Below are 2380 nucleotides of genomic sequence, written 5' to 3'. Positions count from 1 at the left end.
TCGCAATTACTTTACAAATTTTTCAGGTGGGTAGCCTAATTATTTCGGTAAAACTAAAAAATTTTTTTGGATTAAATGGATTAAATGGATTAAATGGAAGTGCGTCACCCCTCGGTGTCCTCTCGGAATATAATTTTTGTTTGTTTATTGGAAATACATAAAAACATGAGTTGTTAACGCATTTTAGTAGACAAGTGCACAATCGTGCTTTAACTTGTTGGTAAGCCTTCTTTTATGTTGATATCTTGTTTTGTAAAAAATTGTTAGAGAACAAGATAGTAAGTATTTAATGATTCATTTAGTGTCCTATTATCTTGTTCTGTAATCTCGCTATACCTAGGTGGTCAAGTAAAAACCATTATGATTATATATGAGTGTACCAGCTGGTAAAACAACTGAAGAAGATAGTTAGAGACAGAATCGATTGACATTAACTGCGAAATAAGAAATATGAAGCATAAATTAAGTGCTAACACTCGATTATTGATATTCGATTTTATCTCATTCCATCAGAGAACTGTAACAAACCAATAAATTAAAATTTCTATGTAAAACCGTCTTTTTCCGATAAAAAATCCGATAGATAAATCGGCTAAGCAAATATCGTTTTGATTATCTTTCATTTATCATTTCCATTGAAAGATTTATAACAGACAGCGTAGCGTATACGAAGGGCTGCCTGTATCGTGAGAAAACACAGAAAAATTTTAAATTAACTTGACAGACAGATAAATTAATCCTGACTTCTTTTTTTTTTTTCTTAAGTCAAGTGGCCCATTCGTTCGTTCCTATAATATGCCAACGTTTTTGGTAATATTATGCGCGAAATAAAATTCACAAAGTTATGATATTTTTAAGGCGATTAAAACAGAAGATATGAAAAGGTACGGACATACTTATTTCAAAGAGTCCTCAGTGTTAATGACTTAGAGATTTTTTTTTCTCTTGAAGAAAAAGTAATCTTAAGGACACAATGAGACCCCAGACCACCATGCTTTTTCTTATTTATTATAAAAAATTTGTATTCAAAATAAAACCTCGTAGGTCAGTATTTGCGTCTGAACTCTTAACACGTTGCCGGTTACTGTGATTTGTCAACTTTAGGCACACCGGAAAGTGCTAAGGAAGTCGAGGAATACCTCCAAATAAATTTCTAAAAATCAAAAATTTGATTTTTGATTTTTAGACATTTATTTGGAGGTATTCCTCGACTCACTTAAAACTTTCCGGTGTGCCTAAAGTGCCTGCTCGAGCATTATCCCCTACGTGTTAAATCCTTTCTTCACAAATAAATATAATCAGCAAAGTATTAGAAACTGGTTAACATGTTTGTTAATGACTTACTTGTAAACTAAAAATAATTTTAAAAGATTCCTAAAAAATCATAATAGACAATAATAGTCCTCCCATATAATCCCATATAATCACCATATAATCCCATATAATCCCGTATAATCCCGTATAATCCCATATAATCCTTGTCATAAAATCAGTGATTTACCCCTCGCATTCCTCTAGTTCACAAACACTAAACCTTCTTTCAATCGCACTTTTTGTCGAATAACCAACACTAATTTCACACTACACTGAGAAAAAAGATTACGTCTGACACGTATAAAGTGTGGTAAGGAAGCTATACACCAGTCACATATGCGTACTTACACACGACACGTATTTCCATACATAGTCAATGACTAAGGTAAGAAAAAATATGCCACTCGTATTTAATACAAGACGTATGTATAAAAATACGTGTCGTACGTTAGCACGCATACGTGTCGGGCGTATAACTTCCTTACCACACTTTATACGTGTCAGACGTAATCTTTTTCTCAGTGCAGTGATAACTTTTAACAGTAGTCATATCAACAGAGATCTTAACTTCATTCTTCGGGATTGGCGAAAGTGTAGATGGTAATAAAATACTAAGATAAAAGCTAATAAATAACGCTGTCTACTAGACAATGTTCAGCTCATTATCGTATAGCATTTGTATGACCAAGTATATCTGCGTATCTTCATCTTTTCATTCCACCTGTTCTTCTTGTTGTGTTGTGCGAAATAGACTTATACACTTGAATCAAGTACATCCATAATTCACCATTAATACCTCATATAACAGCAGAACAGAAAAACAAAAACGAAATCATTAATTTATTGGATCGAAATGTATAATTCTAGCTATAGAGCTAGAGAGTCATCACACCACGAATCCAATTATTTTGTTGTTAATTACGAAAATAATTTTGACTCAAAACTTCTATTCTAGATTCGAAACTATGGATACATCAACCTCCCATTATTTTAATGAAAAGACGTACACACTACACATACATATTGCCCGTTATATGGCACAAACTCTGCTATAAATTATAAAATA

This window comes from Bradysia coprophila, unplaced genomic scaffold, assembly GCF_014529535.1.
Source record: "Bradysia coprophila strain Holo2 unplaced genomic scaffold, BU_Bcop_v1 contig_138, whole genome shotgun sequence".
Taxonomy (NCBI): Eukaryota; Metazoa; Arthropoda; class Insecta; order Diptera; family Sciaridae; genus Bradysia; species Bradysia coprophila.
The sequence above is the reverse complement of the archived record's forward strand: the minus strand, read 5'-3'. Positions refer to the sequence as shown.